The sequence below is a fragment of the Cyprinus carpio genome, unplaced genomic scaffold, assembly GCF_018340385.1.
Source record: "Cyprinus carpio isolate SPL01 unplaced genomic scaffold, ASM1834038v1 S000006493, whole genome shotgun sequence".
Classification (NCBI taxonomy): Eukaryota; Metazoa; Chordata; class Actinopteri; order Cypriniformes; family Cyprinidae; genus Cyprinus; species Cyprinus carpio.
This window is the reverse complement of record NW_024879166.1, coordinates 242049-263161: the sequence shown is the minus strand read 5'-3', so window position 1 is coordinate 263161 and position 21113 is coordinate 242049. Positions and strand designations below refer to the sequence as shown.

At 38.5% G+C, this 21113-nt stretch overlaps 1 protein-coding gene across 1 annotated transcript in view; it reads right to left on the bottom strand.

Moving 5' to 3' along the window:
- Positions 1 to 21113, bottom strand: part of LOC109083683 (E3 ubiquitin-protein ligase RFWD3-like) — a 512102-nt gene that overhangs the window by 281572 nt on the left and 209417 nt on the right. The gene's annotated exons all lie outside the window — the stretch shown is intronic.

Genomic DNA, 21113 nt, shown 5'->3' with positions numbered 1-21113 from the left:
GGAGTATTAAAAAAATGCTCAAACATTAGAATGGTGATGTATGTGTGTACCATCTGAGAACATCCCCTTAGCCTTTCCCCGAATGTTCTTTTACTGTGTTGTTTAGTAGCATTCTGCAGCATTAAAGCCTTGACGAGAATCTCTCTAACGCCACAACTGAACAGATGTGCCTGTAAAAAGCCCATCAAAACCTTTAAAGGTTGAGATTGAGGGTATATTAAAACCTTTTAGGAGCTAAACACGATTGATGTATTGGTCTTCTCCCGCAGGCAGCCGCTAGGGGGCAGAGCGCTCAAAGTCCTCCCTGCATTATGACAGCATCAGAGCTGCGCTGAAGGCTGGGTTCCAGTTCCAGGGATGAAATCGAATGTGACAACACAATTCCTTTGATTATAATTACATTATTATGCTAACTGCATGTGTATGCGGATCAAGCATGTCAAACACCGCAACAGGTGTCACGCTTTACTTTCCTGCACACTTCACGCTGCTTATTTGCAAACCTACCCCATTCTCCAGTTTGAGTGTGTAATGCACTGTACTACACCTGGTGAAGCCAATGTCTTGTGAAATGGATCATATTATGGCAGTGATAAAAATGAGGTTTCTCTTCACCTGCGTGCTGTTTTGATTGACATATCAGGCGAAAAGCGGAGGTGTCGACTTTTCTCATGCATCTTCCAGCAATGCAGCAGACGAAATGACTGCAGGCGGGTTGCAAAGTACTAGATGTATTATAAAAATGAACTATCCCACCCCTCAAAATAGCGCATGCTTTAATCAATACAGGACAATGGTGAAATAATGCACTGCAGCAGTAACTGAACCCGCTTGTGTCAGCAATGGACGGGATGTCCAGGCAGGCGCCGTGTCTCGTCTCAGCTGCTGAGCTCGAGGCAACCAGTTGCTCAGTCGCTGCTGTGATAGTGGATCTAGACCCGCTCCTGAGTGATGACAACACTTTCTATACGCGAGCGACCTGAAACAATCACGGCGGAGGGATAAACAAGGGCGAAGGCGTTTTGCATTTTCACGCGGCGTCGGGTTGTGCGCTTTGCTGAGTGACTATGGTGGAGCTGGAGAAGGAGGTTCTGCCGCTGCCGCCGCGGTACCGGTTCCGAGACCTGTTGCTCGGGGACTGGCAGACCGACGACAGGTAGAGCAACTTCAACTCCTCGGCTTATGTTTACATGCGTGCTTAAATAACTGCATATGAGCACTGCACAGGGAATCACATTATATCAGCAATAGCATTAGTGTGAGTATTAGTAATAACCATAGTAATAGTACGTAGTATGAGCATGCATTAAGTATTACAATTTGCATGAATAATAGCCATAGTAGGCTATATAAGTGTAGAGCATACTGCTATTGGTTATATCAATTCGTAAGACAATTTGAATGCTGTTAGTACTGGTAGTAGCCTAGTTTTAATAATATATCACTAGTATTATAATGAGCATTAGTAGCTATTAATAGTGTTGGTATCAGTGTGAGCATTAGTAGCCTATGAGTATGTATTGTACATCATGGCTGTGTCTTAAAACTTATTAAATGCTGTCTAGTTTTAGGAAGCACACTAGTTTTTAACAGCCTCTATTTATCCTGCCTAGCTGTTTTTTATGCAGTCTGGTCACGTTTTGATTTCTTTGACTTTAAAAGCCCTTTTGCCAACAGCAAAAGCTATTAGTATTAGTGTGAGAATACACTAAGTATTCAAAATTAGGATTAGAATAGCTGTAGTTTTAGTGCGTGTATAACGACAGTATAGTATAGTAATACATTAGTAATCTAATGGTATTGGTTATATCACTAGTAGACATCGTTGTTAATAAGATCATTGGAATGCTATTAGTTTTTGTATTCGTTTTAGTAATATCATTAGTATTATGATGAGCATCAGTAGCTACTAGTGTTATTAGGATTATTAGTAAGACTGTTACCATAGTACTAGTATTAGGATCAGCATGAGGGTTAGTATAAATTCTGGCAGTCTTAAAACTTATTAAGCATCTTGTGATGCCCACAGATTGTGTCTTGCTAGGCAGCACACTAGATTTTGAGACACAGACTGTGTTTATCCTGTCTTGTGTGGTTGTTTTCATGCAGTCTGGTCACACTTTGATCTCTTTGACTGCAACAGCCTTTTTACAGAGAGTATTAATATTAATAAAAGCCAGAGTATTAGCATTAGATTGAGGAAGAGTGGGTATTAGTATGCTGTTAGTAATAGTATGAAGAACATATGGTAAGTAATCCAGTTGGTATAAAATAGTATTAGTATACATGTTAGTATGCATGTTAATACAATACACATACTTATTCGTCTATTCACTGTTACACAGAAAATGTGATGCATTAAAACACATAACAAACAACCAGTTTCAGATATAACAAATTTGAAAATAAAATACATTTTAACCTACAATTACAATGAAAATAGATAATGCATTACAGTATATATTTAAATATTAAAATGCATTATGCATAAAGGTTGTAAGTAAAGTGTTAACAAACAATTATATGAGCATTTATTAGTGTTGGTGTCTGTGTGATTTGTAAACTGTTACCATAGCACTAGTATTATTGTTGGTATGAGAGTGAGCATTAGTATGTACATTTTAAAACTCTTTGTGATGCCCACAAATGCTGTCTATCTAGGCAGCACGCCAAGTTTTTAAGACAGTCTCTGTTTTGCATAGTTGTTTTGGTTGTACAGACAACAAAAGATGAAATGATTGTGTTTGTGCATGCTTGTGTTTCTGTCTATCTCATGTGTTGATGTTTTTACACCTCAGATTATATTACTGCCTGTCTGTTTTTCATGCCATGTGCATTTCCTGCAGAAAAACTACGGGGTTTGAATATTTGTAATTGATCATTTGAAAGAGTGTTCAGTGCTTTCTTTAATGATGTTGCTGCAAAACCAAAGTATATTGTGAATGCTGCAGCACCTAAATGTACACGTGAGCTAAATACACCGTTTAGACAGACAGTGGAAAATAAAATCTGTATTTTATGCTTGACACTCCGTTGCTAGGTGAGGACTGAGGACCAAAACACTTTAGTCCTTTAGAAAGATAAGAATGAGTTTCTCCCTCACTTCTGGTCTTCCTGAGTGGGCGTTTAAAATGCACTAATTGGTGAGCGTTCATTCGTAAGGGGGTTAAAAGTAGGGGGACATGTCTTCGTAAATGGTGCGACTAGGTGATAATTCCTCGTATGAAACAGCCTCCATTTGACAGTTCCAAAGGGATCTCATTACCGAAATCATATCTAATCACTCTCACCTACTGGGGATTTGATTATGTTATTTGTCTATCAGAGAGCGTGCGGGGGTGGCGAACGCCGTCGTTTTTGCTCTCCCTGTGGATGCGTTTTGTAGTACAGCTGATAAAGATAGAGAAGCTTGTTTCCTGTACAGACAACCCACTGAACTCTGCCACTGAATAAAGCTTACAATCCAATTCTGTATGTGTGTGTGTGTCTGTGTGAAACATTAACCTGCTCAACCTGGGTCCCTGAGGACTTCACATAAGGACGTCTGGCTCCATCGGCTCTGAATTTAAACAGGAAGACCTCAGAAAGGTCCAAGTAGGCAAATCACTTTATGCCAATTTAAACAGAATGTGGGCATTAAAGGAATCCAAATTCTGTCATTATTTACTGGCTCTTCAAACTCATATGCTCTTATTTTTCATGCAACATAAAAGGAGAATTTTTGAAGAATCATCATGCTGCACTTTTCCATTTGATGACTGTTTATAGTGATTCAAAATCATCATAAGAGTAGTCCGTATTGACTTGTGTACTATATTTCAAGTCTTCTGAATCAAACAAAAATCATGCCGCGTTTTCACACTGTCGGGCAAGTAGCCTCGCGGCACTCCCGCTCTAAAACCCGCTCTAAACACGCCCTCACTGGACGACGTCACACAATTCAAAGTTCCACGTTTCCACCAGCGAGAGGGAGATGAATGAAATAATAAATCGCTAAACAAATATATCAGAAGTTGTCGTTAAGTCTTTATTTACAAACTTGGACACCACATGCGGCTATTGACTGACCACGAACAGGAAATAGAACTTGCTTGCGGCATTTTTGATTCTCGTGGTCTTGCTGTTTTTTTTCTTTTTTCTTTTTCTTTGAACAATTACATTTTGGGATAAAAGTGTATTGTAACGCAAGCGTTACTGAACATGTACCGAGTAAAATATTACTGAAAAAGAATTAGTAATGCCTTACACTACTGCATTACAGCAAAAAGTAATCTGTTACGTAATGCATTACTTTTGTAACGCGTTACTTCAAAAACTGGTTGCCCGCAAGCTCCTTCGTCGAATCCCGCCAGGCGCAGCTCACTCTAGCCCGCCCTTGTGTGACACTGTTCATTTCATTGTGAAAGTTAAAATACTTTGTGTGGCCTTCCAAAAGAGGACACAACTAAAAATCAGTGGTTAAGTTGTATTTACAACACTGTTCCATATCAATTTGACCCAAATATTCAGATGTGTGCAACACATTTTATGGAGGACTGTTTCCAGATCTGCCGGCTGTTCTGACTCACAGACTGTAAGTACGTTTTTTATATTTAAATATTTTACCGCTAATGATTCAAACGCAGTTTTGAGCTGTGTAGAGTAGCGCTTGTTTGTCCATTTCTCCGATCACAAATGCAGACATGGTTTTATGTTTACGTGGCGCAATGCACGCAACACGTAAAAAGACAGTATAAATCATTATAATCAGTAACATGTCCCCCACTTGATGCAGCAAATGCGTAGTTTGTAATGGGTTTTATTGGTTTTTGTCTGGTCGTGCTGGGAGATGGCATCACAGTTTGTTAAGGGGTAAACATTTCCATCACACGCTTGAGGTTATTCGGCCAATCAGAGCACACCTAGCTTTTTCAGACCAATGAGCTTTCTAAAAATCGATGTGTTTCAGAAAGGCAGGGCATAGAGGAGAAAACTAATGTACAGTATGTTGAAAAATTTTGAACCTTATACTGCATGAACACATTTCATTACACCAAATACATAAACTAATGTTTTTTTAGCAACATCATATGACCCCTGTAAATCTAACCTATGATTTTGACAATGAGTAGGCCCTGACACGTGTTGTTGGAAGGGCTCATCCCTATGCCCTAATCCCTTCAAAGGGTTTACCCTTCGGAGTGAGAGCTTTGAATGGTGTAGGGGACCAAACAGCTGTTTCTTGAAGTGCCAATCTGTGTCATCATCATGTGCCCACACAGAGGTGCCATCATCATGCAAAGAATCTGCGCAAAGGATTATGGGAAGCCCGAAGTGTCCATCAGTTGTACCAGTTGGCCAGTTTTTCAGCACTTCGGTTTGGAACGACCCTTCAATATGGCGGCCATGATTGTTTTCACTCCAAAAGTGCCATTCGGATGGGATATATATCCCGTTTGGAGCACACCATGAGTCAACTATTTCTTTTAAGAGACAATAACTTTACACACGGTGCACTTTCAGATTTAAAAAGATTTAAAGAAGATTTGGGAAGTTTTGGTCTAGTGGTTAGAGAGTTTGACTCCTAACCCTAAGGTTGGGAGTTCGAGTCTCGGACCAGCAATACCACGACTGAGGTAGTCCTTGAGGCAACGCACCAAACCCCCAACTGCTCCCCGGGTGCCGCAGCATTTTTTTTTTTTTGATGGACTAAAAATAACAGCATTCTGGTTTTGAATGACATCAGGGTGAGTGAATATGAATTTTCGTTCATTGGTTAAACTATTTTATCTAGACAACGTTTGGCCCCAGTGATTGTTGTTGGAGCCATTGGAGTTTGGCAGCAGAGCATGAAGTGTTGTGTGTGTGTACCTACTTATCTGCCCATATTTGTACCCAAAAGTGCCCAGCAGAAATCTGACAAAATATGCTTTCGGGGATTTGTCCTCATTTGTCATCATAAACAAAGTGGTGTGTGTATATGTCAGAGGCAGTAATTCCTCGTCCCTGGAGATCCCGTGGCATTGGTGTTCCACACTGTGTGCTGTCACTATCACCTCCTTACATGAATAACAAATTTCCTGGACAACTAAATAGAAAGACAATACACAGTAGCCTTCTGCAATTCTTAGGCGATTCCCTGTGATCCATAAAATGGTGTCCTGGTGGGCGGAAATGGTATTTTTGTGCAGTTATCCTTCTTTTAAGAAGCAAATAATCCCCTACAAAAAAATTGGTTTTGTAGAACTAAGTTTCATTTTAGAATCTCAGAATTGCTTCACTCTTTCAAGAACAAATGTTAACGTAGTTGTTTTTTTTTTTTAAAAAAAAAAGAGAGAATTTCAGGCACCTTCCAAATTACAAAAATAGATAAATGTTAAAGAGAAGCTTATTTAAAGTGTTAATTCACCCAAAAAATGTAAAATCTGTAATATTTACCCATCCTGACGGTTATTGTATGACCTTATTTCTTCAGATGTGACATTATTAAAAAAATAAAAGGTATTTTGAAGAATGCTGGGGTTCCAAACAACTCCATTGACTTTGTTCATGATAAAACATTTTAATTAAGATATTTTTTAGAATCTTGGTAACCAAATAGTTTCTGGTCCTTCCATAGTATTTTTCCCTATTTGATTACCAACATTCTTCAAAATATTTTCTTTTATGTTCAGCAGAAAAAAATAACTCATACGGTTGTAACTTGAGGGTGAATAATGATGACATTTGGACAACGTTTGAAGTAAGGCCCAATAAAAACTTATTTTGTTAAACATGTTTGGCAAATTATTTTTCGATTCACACAAAATTGTGTGACTTCTACTTCTACTAAAACTAAAAATCCTACTAAAACAAAATCTTTGTTCAAGTTACTTTTTTTTTTACATTTGTTAGAAAAACTTGCAGGTTGGATTTCTTATAGCATATAATTACATCAAATGCCAGTGACAACACAACATCCCATTGGCTCTCTGACAAGAAATGGAGCATTGCCACTATTGTCAAGCTGTATTTAATCGTCTAAAAGTGGAAGAAGGTACAGAGACGTTAGGGAAAAGCAAGCAGCTATTTAAGGGAAATACCTGACAAACATTGTGTCAGAAGGACTTGATTAGGTTCGAGCAGAAGACATTAAGTTCCAGGGAATAAAGTGTGGGAGAAAGCAGAGCGGCGATTAATAGTGACAGACAGGTTAATTCAGCGGCCAACTCTGCCAAAGCTTGTCCTACATGTCTCACACATCTCACTTTCTATAATCTCCCACGCAAGTCTCTAGTGCACACACACACGTAAAAACACATATGCCTACGCATATACATGCAACAACACTCTGCCAGCCCACTTCTATCCTCTTGATTCTTGCTAAACACGCTTGTGTTTTGAACTTTTGTTTGTGAACTGTTTCCCCTGTTGTGTTCTCATTTCCCTGAACTCTGCGTTTTGTGTGTTCAGATTACTTGAGTGCCTCTTCACATATAAACACATATAGCCAACCCCCTTACTTTACCAAAAACCTGTACCAACCGCCCCCAACAACGGAGGCTCAAGAGGCATCATCTGAGCTGTGGTTATACCAGAAATCTTGAACTCGGCAGTTTTCCTCGAAGTATGTCAGTTAAACTGAAAGCATGTTGGTTGAGAAAAGACTAAATCAATCATTTCATTTCAAAAGATAAACAGGACTGTGGCTTTAATGACTTCTATGGGATTACCTGCAGTAATTAACATAATATAATCATTGGTGTGCAGTGGTGTTTTAAAATGAGGAAGCGGTTTTTATATATGTCATTGTTACACTTAATGTTGTCACATTTTCCTGGTTAAATAAATATTACTTAAAAAAGAGAATAAATATGATTCTATTTTTTATTTATGAATATTGCTTTTTTTAGTTAATATTTTTAATCTGACTATTATTATGCCATTGCATAGTGTTTTTATGCATATTTATTCCAAAATAAGCAACTAAAGGCAGTAACAATTTGAAGAATATTTTGCAAAACAATTTCCAATAATGATTCATTAGTCTAACTACTTTTGTTAACATTAACTAAGAAAATAAACAATAGCATTATTAATCTTAGTTAATATTAATTTCAACATTTACTACAAACTTATGCTTATTAAAATCAAAAGTTGTGTTTGTTAACATTAGTTATGCACTGTGAACGTACATGAACTAACAATGAACAACAGTATTTGTTAAACAAAGATTAATAAACACTGTAATAAATGTTTCATTGTTTGTTCATGTTAGTTAACACAATAAATGACACCTTATTGTAAAATGTTAATATATTTATATATATATATAAATATAATATATATAATATATATATATATATATTTTTTTTTTTTTTTTTTGTGAAACTGATAATTCAGCTGTTTCTTTTAATAGTCAACTTCATTTCAGGGTCATCGTCATAAAAGATCTGTAAACACCACCCGACAAGAATATATACATCTTACAATTTCATCACGCTGATGCTCACGAAAAACTGACGCAGTCATCACACGTTTTCAAATTTCCACGTTTTATTTTGACGTGACAAAGTTAGTGGTATCTAAGCTTCACAATTTTTTTCAGGTCCGTCCATTTAAATTAGCCTGAAGGACTTGTTAAGTTGGATCAGGTGTGGTTAATTAGGGTTGAATCCAGCCCTCCAGGAATTGAGTTTGACACCCCTAGTCTAATGTATGTGAAATTTCCCAAAATAATAAAAAGATGTACAAGAAAAGTAAAGGTATTGTTATTATGTTCATTGGAATAATACATCAAAATTATTTAACTACATAATAGGCCTAAGTCTAGTAACCATACACTGTTTACGAATCACTTATAGGCTACCTCTGTGCGATTCATGATCAGGTAGTATCTGTGAACCAGGACACTCATGCCAGAACAAACTACGAGTTGCCCCAACCTGCTTTGTTTGCGATTTTCGGAGATCCTCTATTTTCCCCTGTGGTATTCACCTCTTGAGCTCGTTTCTCGTTTGATCTGAATTTCGGGTGGTTAGTAAATTTTAGGAAGACTTGACTTTGATGTTCCGAATGTCTCTTCATCTGCTAAACTTGAAGCTGTATTTTTCAAACTTGATATTGCTGTCTAAGATTTCGAAACCACAAAAAAAATCTGCTGTTTCAAAATCCATTTCTCTGAAAACAGTTGTGCAAACTTTCAAATCGTGTAATATTCAAGTACAAAAAAAAACAAAATAAAAAAAATCATAATAAAATTAATTCAAATAATTAAATTAAATCGGCCTCGGTAAACCCTGACTTTCAAAGCTCTCGGCAGCGGCTGTCCAAACACCAATATTGGTTCCAATCGTCTCGTGTTACTGGCACTGATGTTCCATGAAGAACACTTAACAACATACAGGGAACATTTTCCCGGTCAAAGGGTTAATTATAGGTGGTTTATTTATGTTTCATTGAAAGCTTCTGTGGGGACCATCAAACTGGATTTCTTCTATGGCCATTGCTGAGAAAACCCTGTTGGCATCATGAATTTTAAAGCGTGGCAGCTGTTAGGTACAACCAAAAAGACAATTAGTAGCTACAGCTCTAATTTACTTTATTATTGTTTTGTTAAATCTTTTGTTTATGTCTGTTCTTGCTGAGGTTTACATAGCATAATTCAAGCAAAAAACCATTTCAAAATCCATTTATGCTTCCAAAAAAATCATATAAGAAAAAATTGTAGGGACGCGACTAGGAATCGAGGAGCAATTCAGTGTCAGCGTTAATACAACCCAAGGGAAATTAACGTGGCCTTTAATGGCTTCTGAAAAATAGAAAATGAAACTCACAGATGAAAAGAATTCAATGAGAAGAAAGATCAAGAAATGTCATCTAAAAAAAAAAAAAAAAAACCACTCACAGTGATACCAAATGTTACACTGCCGCCACCCCATGGGGGGCTGTTTTTTTGGGTTAGTTGGATATACAAAGCTTAGCAAAGCCATATTGTGGACATGATGGGACACCCCTGTTTTTATGGCATATTATATATTGATGCATAGTAAACTCTTTCAAAATATAATTTATCGCAGCAAGGTTTTATTTATTGAAGTAGATTCTTATGCAAGTAAATTGGCCGTACAGACACGATTTGTAAGTACTTATTCTTGCGATGACAAAACTAGATTGTTCCAGACAACCCTCCAGTTACATTAGGAAAAACCAAAAGTGAATTACAGCAAGCCAGTTACTCACAAGAACATGATCCCAACAGTACATTCTTTAGTGAGCTGTCCTTTTTTTTTGTATTCACCTTGCCTTGATCAGACAGTGTCGAGTACATAAATGGTAGGCCTCAATTAAAACTGCCTTACCAGTCTATTAAACCAAGAGTATTTCTGTTTCTGACAATAACCCAGAACTCAGAACTCATTACATGGACTATCTTTAGAATAGAAATTTCAGCTATATTGTGGGTTCGATGGCATATCAGTTCTCACATGGGAAAGGGAGCAGTCTGGCCTTTGCTTTGAACTTCACTTAAACTAAAACTTTCAGGGCATTAAGAATTGAGCGAGAACATGAATGCCACTGACTTTATCTTTGATTTACTCCTAAGTCAATGCCCCTTGCAGGAAAACACCAGCCAATCACGTGTAAAATATATTAAATTACCATCTCTTGCCTCCGAGGGTAATGTGTTGCCCTTGAACATCACACACACTACCATCCACATGCTCGTTCACAAAGCGCTTTGCAGAACGTGCTCACTAGCGGCGCTGGGATTGTAGCAGCCTACAGCTCCGCAGTGATGTTACTCGGCTCTTGATTATCATACAAATAACAGCGTTCTCGTCTTCCAGGCCAGATCTGTTTATGACTTTGCGCGACTGTGTCCCCGCCCACTCACCGATTTCCACCTGAAGCCCCATTATTTCCTCTTTAAGCTTCCTTGTCCCAGCATCGACCTTGATAAGAGCTTATACAGCTCACAGGCGGGAAATATTCTGGATTAGTTCAACAAGTCACGGTTTTGTTTACCACAATCTGAAAAACAGCTTGGCAACGAAATTGTCCCTGTATTGTTTGGTTTAAAAATGACTACCAAAATATATATCACTGTATATTAGCAACTTGATGTGTAACGGGATCTACTGCCACTGAAATAAAGAATCATCAGGCAACACACTGAGGTAAATGTGAATGAAACTTTTGAAGTAAAAAGACTTACAAGGATTTTCTTCCTAATCTAACACATTATTTACAACTACAGGGGGGAAAACATCGTGTCTACTGTAAAATTCTGATAACTTTTCGGGAGGAGCGCTACTACTGTACGGGGTACATTAATATGAGTCGCCCTATCCATAAATGTAACCTAATGAAAACTGACAATAAACGTACAAGGATTGTTCTCATTAACCTTATCATTGACGAAAGCAAATGCCCAGAGCAATATTCAACACAACCTTAGGGGCATTCGCTCCCTATTCATGTCCCGATATATTTAGCCAAATTTTGCCTCTTAAACAGCCGCCCAGGTTGACTTGGGTTTTGTTCAAAATTTTTCCAAGCCCACAATACCATCTCATGCTAAATTATCCGTTATCAAATTGAAGAAAAGTCACTCGTTCCTGCAGAGGACCTACTAAGTAAGTAGCTCAGCAAGGCTTCCTTCTATCACCATGGTTCCTCAAATCTTGCCCGGAGGGCCAAATGCTCTGCGGAGTATGTTGGCTTCAACCCTGATCAAAAAACTTTTTTCACTACCTGTGATTTTTCAATGATCCGTTAAGACGTTATATATGTCTCCACTGTGAGCGCCATAACATGATGTTTCTGCTATCTAAAGCGACCTGCGAAACTAAAAAAAAATTGACGAAAGAAAGATAGAAACGTTGGCCACTACCAAAAAGACAGCTTCACTTTTGCCCATAGATACATCGTAAAAGACGTCAAAACAATAAAAACTAACCTTGTAGACTATTAGTTTACATTCTGATTTAGATTAATCACTGAAAAGCATTGTTAGCCAAGTGCCATTGTTACCAATGTAATTCAACAAATTTGGTCTTTCCTGCAACCATAGTTTCTAACTAAATCTGCAAACAGTATTGGGGAACCCCAGAGTTGTTTCCCAAACATGGGTTTCAAACGACCGGTGTGTGACACTCCACTATGGTTTTCTGGAACCAATCGTGACTTGCTAGTTTACTTTCTCCACTATGCTATGACTAGGTTTAGATTATAGCGAGTTTACATCCCAACTGGATTGGTAGCCAACACTCCTTTAAATAACGCTTCACCCTCATCTGGTGCCTTGTGGGGTGATGAGTACATCTCATTTTTCCAGTCCTTCATGTTTCTTTCTCAACTTTGCTTTCATAAATAACAGACCACAAACAGACACAGGGAACGCTCATCTCCTAGTCATCAATGAACACTTTTTTTTTTTTTCCATCACGCCGTATATACCATCCCTCACCATCTGCGCCTCCGATACGTTGGTATGTTGAGTCAAACTGCCTTAAATCTGATGTTCATGCGAGTGTGGGGTTGTACTTAACTTGGACGTACTGTAACTTGAAGCCTCGAGCTTGTCGGAGAGAGATAGTTACACAACTGTGGACCTTGCAAATTACCCCAAGCTCCCCGCCTCTGACTTAATTTTTTTAAATGCCAAAGTGTTAATTATATTACATAGGGAAAGCTGACTCTTGGTGGATACGCTGAGTATAAATTAAGATTCTGAAAATGAAGCGAAAGGGTCTGAGTGCTAACACTTGTACGATATTACCTGTCAGGAATACCTTCTGATAAGCTCCAGTCGCTAGCCTTGTGCATAAGCCGAAACCGATTCTCCCCCCATGATGCCTGTCTGTGCGTGTGTGACGCACTAGTCCCTCAAAAGTGAAGCCATCACTTCAATCGCCCCCAGGTTGCTGTTCCCGGTATAGGTTCATAAACCCTGGCCCTCTCCATGTATCTAATGGGACGCAAACTAATATATTAAATTTCACTTTAAATATTTTATTTTCAAATATAGTTTATTTCCTTTGAGGTAGATTATAATCACGCTGATGTAAGTTAGGGGTGTTCATTTTTAAAATAAGTGTTGGTTTTAGTTAGTTATGTGATGCTATAAAAACGGGCGTGTGTGATGTCCATGATTGACAGCTGAGACTGATGCTTCTCTGAGCAGAACTGCAGCACCAACCAGACTTTTTTCAGGATTTTTAGGAAGAGAATGGAGTTGTATGTAACTTATTTTTACCACAAGGCTCTTATACGAAAAATCAGCAGACAGAAATCGGACCAATCAGGCTAATTTTACAAAGGGTCAGGGGTGTGGTTTGCGATGGACTCTGAGGAGTGTGGGCGTGACGCGGGCTCTCACTTCGCTATTCTACTGCGCATGGACTCTTGTCCCCGAGTTTGCTTACTGAACCGACTTCATGTCCCAACTCATCCCAATAGTGCTTCCGCCCTTTTGGGGGACAGACGTGGCGTCTTCACTTTTCTTCATTGGAGTGAATGAAGGTGCGTCATCCATCGTTTTTTACCGTCCATGGGTCGCACCAGTGTAGCTCTGCTGCAAGGAATTTTTTTTTTTTTTCCCCCCCACACACTCACTCTGATTGGATCTCCCCTAGCTCCCAACATCACCCTTACAGAACTATGCGCTCGCCGACTTTCATTAGCCCCTCTCCTAGCCGCAAGAGAACACTGAAATTGCTTTAAAGAAAATGTGCGGCTTAAAATATTGCACATCAATTCCATTTGTACATTGCTTTTAGTGGCAGTTCAATCACAGGCCATGTAATAGCCTGACCTTTATTTTCCATTTGATGAACTGCTACAAAATATGATGATCATATGAAATTTACAGAGAGCTTCCAGAGCAGGGCATAGAGGAAATGGCTGACACCAAGTATTGACATCCTTGCTTAATACCAGACAGAGCTCCTAGCGCGCTACGTACTTAGGGGCCAACCGCCTCACCTAGGACGGAAGCATAATGGAAGATGGCACTACTAAAATGGGCTAGATGGACATTAAAAGTAGAGGCTAGACCAGGGGCATGTCTCTTTAAAATACACTGGGCTTTCAGACCTGACACTCCATAATAACTTTCACTTGGGGTCTATTCATACTTGATTTTATATATAGTACGTCTATGATGAGGTACATTAATAAAGACGGCTGATGAGAGATTGTAACACAGTCTCTGTACATGAGTGGAAACATGAGTAAGGATCAGGGGAGATAGACGGTGCTGCAGTGTTTTTTAATCCAGTTCTACTCATATCAGTAGGGAAAATAACTAGAGGTAAAAGGCTATTTACGTACATCTACTTAATGGCACAGCGGTTCTTGCATATGGTGGTGTAAATAAGGCCCTTTCATTATATTATGTTGGCTTGAACTAAATGTGAGGCACAGTGCCGAGACGAAGACAAGTGCTCCTATCAGTCATTCCACAGAGTGGCCACTTCTTATACGATCTAAAAAAAAAAGTCTGGAGAACACTCATCTGGGGGAAAACAAGACTGATTGAAAGCCAAGCAAATGGCATGTGTTCATCCCTCACTGCGCATTCTTCACTTTTTGCTGACATCCCCAATGGCTCACTGCATTGTGGACTTGTTCTCGTAGTCTTTTGCTTGTTTTATGCCCATGAAATCCACAAGACTCTACGACAGGGTATTCCTCTAAAATCGGCCTGGAGGGCAAGCCCCCTGCAGGATTTTGAACTGATACTATGGATCTGTTCCAACACTCTGCCACTATGCTAGTAGATTGAGTGGTCGTCATATGCTCAACTTTCGATAGGGTACCTATGACGTTTGTCTTGCTCAGGTTTTCTTTGTTTAGGAGGTGGGTAGGAAATAGAGATTTGAGACGTTCTGCTGCCACAATAGTTCATGTTTTCAACTGTCGCTCGCCAGGTTTACGTGTGGACCGATTATGCCGAGTAGCAAAGCTGAGATTCATGACAGGCAGTTCCAAGAGGAAGACCCAGTGGGGTTGTTGCCACTTTACAAACCATAACTGATAATAGGCAGTGTGTTTGAGTACTCAAGAAGACCAGACTTGGTTGCAATTCCATCCCGAGTCAATTTTCAATTTTCTTGGTCTAGTTAAAGACCAAATTCAGGCCTCAGGGTACATATAATACTGTGAAACTTGTTGTGGTCTATGCCACTTGCCATAGTGGTCCGGTACTTCGGGACGAGACACATTGCTATGTTTTACAGTTAATTCCAGCGGGGTGCACCGTGGCTCGGTGTGTTAGCACTGTTGCTCGCAAAAAAAGGACGTCCCCAGTTTGAGGCCCTGCATGATGGTAGCCTCATTGTGGATTTTGCATGTTCTTCCATGTGTCAGCGTGGGTTACATCTTGTACTCCCGTTTCCCACCAAGACATGCAGTTTAAACCCCCTGAATTAAATATTTCTAGACAGCTGATTGTGTAATGGATTAACTGGTTCTAAGCCATGATATCGCCATAGATGCTGGACATGGTGTTAAGAAGAATAGCATAAAACAAATGATCAGTAGTAATTAATTGGACGAAAAGCCTTCCTGTAAACACCTTATGGATCTTAGGGAGCGCGTATGGTTTAAACGATTGGGTTGAAAGTGGTGGTTGTTCCTTTTCTTATACACTAGAGTGCATGGAGCAACTTTCCGAATCGGATTGAAAACTGATATGAAATGGTAAGATTAATTCTGCTGTTTAAAACAAATAAAAGAAACAGTGTAAGAGAAAATGCTTATTATGGCACAAACATTGTGAAACTATATCTTTCATTGTCCTCATGTCAAAAATCAATTCCGATTTGAAGCTTGTAAAGCTTGTGAAGCCTGCACTTCATTTAGTGTTCCATGTAACACTACATTCAGATACATCAGTCGGAATGAATTTAGTCCAGTTTTTTAAAACAAAAGTTGTGCATGTAAACCAACATAGGTTTTATGTGGAACACGAAACCAGACTTTATTCTCCCCATGGAAAGCACATTTAGGCTACACTGAATCATTCAGTCCCTCTGCATGATTCTTGCATGTGGACCGTTGGTACTCCGATCATAATTTTTGGTGTCTTGTTCTTGAATCAGACTCAACCTACTCTGGTCCTTGGCCCCAGATTTGGAAGGAGCTGGCTTTGACTACAGCACTTCAAGTGGGACACTCTGTGGCATTGTTCCTCAAATCTGACCATGGAGACTCACTGCCCTGCAGAGTTTAGCTAATAACCTTGATCAGAACTCTCACTGCCTGTAAATTTTCTAGTAAGTTCGAAGAACTTGATTAGCTTATGCAAGTGTGTTTAAGAATTGGGGTGTGAGCTAAACTCTGCAGGGAAGGATGGTCAAGGGAACCCTGATCTATGGTCATATTGGACTGACAGTCCGAGTAAAGGTTACAAAAAGTCCCACATAAAGGGTACATTTGGACAGACCCTAACAGTGAGGCCGAAGTGCATAAGTAGTATTGTTTTAATCATCTCAGGCCCTGTTTGCTGAAAACTGCCAGTCGGTGGTAGCCAAAGCGAAGTTCGTGCACCATAGAGGTCTCCCTTACATTTCATAAAAAAACGTCACTACATTAGAATGTTTTCTTCCCATCTAATCAGTGGTGGACAAGCTTGCCCCACGCTCAGCTATTACAGATGCACATCGAACCCTCATCTGCTCGCAGTGATACCACTCACACGACGGTTACTGATATACAGCTACTGTCAGACAGATGCTTTTTAGCGTTAAAAGTTGTTGTTTTGTTTTTAATTCTCACAATCTCTCAGAGGAATATCCATCATAGAAGCTCATTCTCAGGTAGGGACCTTACATCATTCTTTAACAAATATGGGAAATGTGTTTCCTTGCAACATCGTCTTGAGCTGTAAAGACTCAAACAGCTTTTTCCACTTAAATGTCCCTCTCAACACTCGTTGAAAAATCACTGTATACAGTAGGTCAGGTCAGGCTGCCTCTACCGTACCTTTCGGCTAGATGAATCTAGGCTACTCACAAACCTTTCTTTAGATGCGGCGCCAGGGAGGTGTGCAACATTTCTTGCTATGCTTCCGTCCGTGGCTTGTGAGAGTACAAGCGCTCTGTGGTCCTCTACTTAAAGTCATTTTCCCCGTGATTATTAGAGTGCTGCTTTTTGTCTGCAGTGTCCTAACAGGAGTGAGCTTGGGGTGCTGTCCTAGTATCTTAGCACTCGGAAACGATTGCTTTTCATGCATCTTCATCACCATGTATTGTGCTGGATTTCATTGTAGTCCTGTGGGGGGGGTGGTGTGGGGGGTGGGTTTTGGGGGGGGGGGGGGGGGGGGCCCCCAGTGAATTAGTCGTCTGTTTTAGTAAAGAGTCTGAAATCGACACTCAATTAGAAATAACAAACGTTCTTTTATTGGTTACAAAATAACCAGCGGGAAAGAAAATATTCCCTCCCACAATTCTGTACATCGTTTACCTCACTCTTGTTTCATCCCAGCCACTGCTTGTCACTATTCTTCAGATTGCAGTGCGCTGAACCAATAGATATTTAAATTTTTCTCATGGAAGTATTACGCCGCACTTGAGTGGATCGTATGGAGGCCAGAATTATTATACGATAGCAAAATATGTGCATATGCTCACATTTAAATTTGTCCTATCTGTGGGGGGAATTCTGTTTTGGGGGGGGGGGGGGGTTATTAATGGAGTTAATTTCTCCAGACCGTGTGCTTCTTGGTCTTTTTTCTGCCTGTCCTTCAATCTCCTCCCACTTAAATGGCACAAACAAGACACAAAGCCTCATATTAATTTGCACGACTACGAGTGCTGCTATCACAATATAACACAATGAACATGGACATGGCACTCCTTGCTCATATAATTGATCCAAGTGTTGGGTAAAGTGGCTAAGGTCACTTCAATAACTCCTTTGTAGATTTTTTGACAAGCTTGTCTTTTATTGCAGACAATCTGCCATAACCAATATTATATCAATACATAGAGGTATAGTATAACGTAAACTATTTAAATAATCGTAACAACACTCATCACTGTTAATGGTCAGATGACATGTGGATAAACAAATTACAATATCTTTTTAGGTAAATACCTTGTTAGGAGTTTAAATTATCATTAGCCTAGTCTTTTAATAACCCACACAACCAAAATAAGAAAACCCTAATAAAACCGATTAGTTCACAGGCTTTTTTTGTCATGTCTTATTGGTGAAGCTTTGCTATCCATGTGTTTGGATGGATGTTCAAAAACGTAATGACCAATTAATTTTTTTTTTTTTTTTTAAATTTTTTTTTAAATATTTTTTTATTTTTTTATATTCCTTTAAGTGGCAGAGTTTGGGAGTGTGCACGATAGACAAGCAAAATAACTAATTAGTTTTTACAAGCGTTATTAAAAGTCCCCCTCCTCTGTTTCAGAAAAACTGTGCACTCCATTGGAGGGATTTGGTATATATTTACTAGTTAATAGTAATAATTTTAGGCATCATTGTTATGTGGTGGCTTTTAGAGAAAGCAACTCTATTACCATTATCCCTAGCATTATTGCCAAGGGAACTGTAGCAAGTGGAGTGTGTTTGCTTCCTTTAGAACCAAAAAGGCTTTTATGAGTTTTTAATCTTCCCTCTTTCCTTTAGCTAACTAGTCAATGGTGTTATAAAACCAAGGGCTCAGCTCCTTTCATGTGAGTGATGTTTACACTTTACTTGCTCACTGCTGTTACTCCCTCAAGTGGAAAAAGTTTTTCCATATGAAAAAAGCATACCAAAACAGCATATGAAAAAACACAGGGAACAATTGACTCTTAAATATATAGAACTTCATAAATAAGTTATCTCGGTGCCGAAACCTATAATTTTATATTCATACTTAGGGAATACGAAAAGCAGATGTTGCTGATGGATGTTCAAAAAACAATTGACCAATTTTTTTTTTTTTTTTTTTATATATTTTTTTTTTTATATATTTTTTATTTTTTATATATTCCTTTAAGTGGCAAGAGTTTGGGAGTGTGCGATAGACAAACAAAAATAACTAATTAGTTTTTACAGCGTTAAAAAGTCCCCCTCTCTCATTTCAGAAAACTGTGCACTCCATTTGGAGGGTTACAGTATATTACTAGTTAATAGTAATAATTTTAGGCATCATTGTTATGTAATTGGCTTTTTTTAGAGAAAGCAACTCTATTACCATTATCCCTAGCATTATTGCCAAGGGAACTGTATGAGATAGTGTGTTTGCTTCTCCGTAGAACCAAAAGGCTTTTATGAGTTTTTAATGTTTTTCCCTCTTTCCTTTAGCTAACTAGTCAATGGTGTTATAAAACCAAGGGCTCGGCTCCTTTCATGTGGTGATGTTTACACTATACTTGCTCACTGCTGTTACTCCCTCAAGTGGAAAAGAGTTTTCCATATGAAAAAAGCATATAAAATAGCATATGAGAAAAAAACACAGGGAACAATTGACTCTTGGGTGAGCATTATCCCATCCTGCTGTGAGACTGAGCAAAACTGCTGGAAAACTTTAAAGGAACAGTTCATCCTCAAGGTGTACCAAACCTGTTTTATATTCTTACTTGGAATCACAACAGATGTTAACAGGGTACCAAGATTTTATTTTACACATATGAAGTGGGTTGATTTACAATATAGAGTATTTTGTACTCTTTGGATCTTGGCAATAAAATTATATCCACTTTTCATGCATGGAGAAAAAACGAAACTTTGATTCTACCTAACATCTGCATTTTAAATTTTTTTAATCATATTTCAAAGACAAAGGAATATAGTAATAGAATTTGCATATAAAAATGTCATTTGATTTAAGTGTTCAAAAGCACTCTTAAGTTAAACTGATGCAACTAATATATTTAAAGTGCACATTATTTCTGTGCCATGTTATATCTTATTTCTTTTTTTCACAAGGGAAATTTCCTCTTTTTTTCTTTGGAGAACTGACAGAGAAATATATGGAAGCATGAATGAATGAGTAGATGGATGGTGAAATACTGCAGAAGCCTTACATAAATGTGGAAGATTTTATATCTAGACAGTGGGGAATATTATTATTAATTATAGTTTTTGTAGAAGTATATTAGGGATGATGTAACCAAAAGTCTTTCAGTGAGGGAATGCTGTAGTGATGGGAGATTCTTACACAGTTAATGTTAATGACAGTTGCATAACATGATTAAAGGAACAAAAAAATCTCGATCATCAAGGTCCAAGTGCATCATCTCTCTGTCTACTTTCAGAGCAAATGGGTGGATGATTTTGTGATTGCAGGACATGCCGATATTCCAGTCTGGATGAATTTTTGAAACAACGAGAACCACTCTTAAAGAAAGCACAATATATGCAAAACTGCCATAGCTATAACCTAGTCAGTGTTGAGGAGGTGTATTTCAACGGCTAAAAACATTTATTGTTTGTAAATGTTGCAAATGACTGTGCTGTTCGATTATTTTCCTGGTAGACATGACTGAACCGCATTTCTGCTGATGCTGTGTGGGTAAATGTGAAATCAATGCTGCTAAATGATGAATGACATGCAACAGAAAGCATTTAAAAGGAATCTACTGCTGCAGCGCCCAGCTGAGCTGAGCCAGGCTTTCCTGGCTTTCCCCTTTCCTTTCTCCCAACTGTTGCCTGCCCACAGTTTACCATTCTGTCTATTATTAAAAAAGCAAAAAGCAGAAAACACTTCATCATAAGCATTAGGAAATATGAAGGGGATGTTCTCCTTTGCATTTGCGATTTACTGCCTCTGTAGCACAAATAAAACTTCTGGAATACTTTCTTCAAAGATTTTAATGCTACAGTATCATCCTCTTCACAAATCTAGCAGCTAGTTCCTTTGTGTGCATGTGTGATGGACATTTTATCAACCTGAACATGTTGTGCAGTGTTTAGCTGGATAACTCATCACAATCCACGTCACTTTTCAAAAGAGAAGTACACTGTAAAAATGACCATAATTTAATAGTAAAAATTGTAAAATGCTACAGTAAAAAAACCTGTTAAATGGTTAACGCAGGTACCTCTAACTATATACAGTGAAAAACTGTTTTGACATTTTTACAGTAGTATACCATTTTGAAGTGAATAATAATGTTTAATGAGTAGTGAATAACCGTGAAATTGAC